The sequence below is a fragment of the Octodon degus genome, unplaced genomic scaffold, assembly GCF_000260255.1.
Source record: "Octodon degus isolate 3935 unplaced genomic scaffold, OctDeg1.0 scaffold00003, whole genome shotgun sequence".
NCBI lineage: Eukaryota > Metazoa > Chordata > Mammalia > Rodentia > Octodontidae > Octodon > Octodon degus.
In genome coordinates, this window is record NW_004524579.1 from 23,114,874 (window position 1) to 23,115,142 (window position 269).

Genomic DNA, 269 nt, shown 5'->3' on the forward strand with positions numbered 1-269 from the left:
AACTCAGGTCCTTGCGCTTGCCAGGGAAGCGCTTATTCCACTGAGCCATCTCCCCGGCCCCGAGAATTCTTTATTTTGAAAACTGGAAAAAAATGTTTATCAAGAAGTCATTGAGGGGGCCAGGGAGATGGCTCAGTAGAGTAAGCGCTTGCCTGGCAAGCTCAAGGCCCTGAGTTCAATCCCCGGTTCTGCCAAAAAGAAAAAGAAGAAGAAGTCATTGAGGGCCACAGAGACAGCTCTGTGGTCTAAGCACCTGCCTAGGCAAGCAC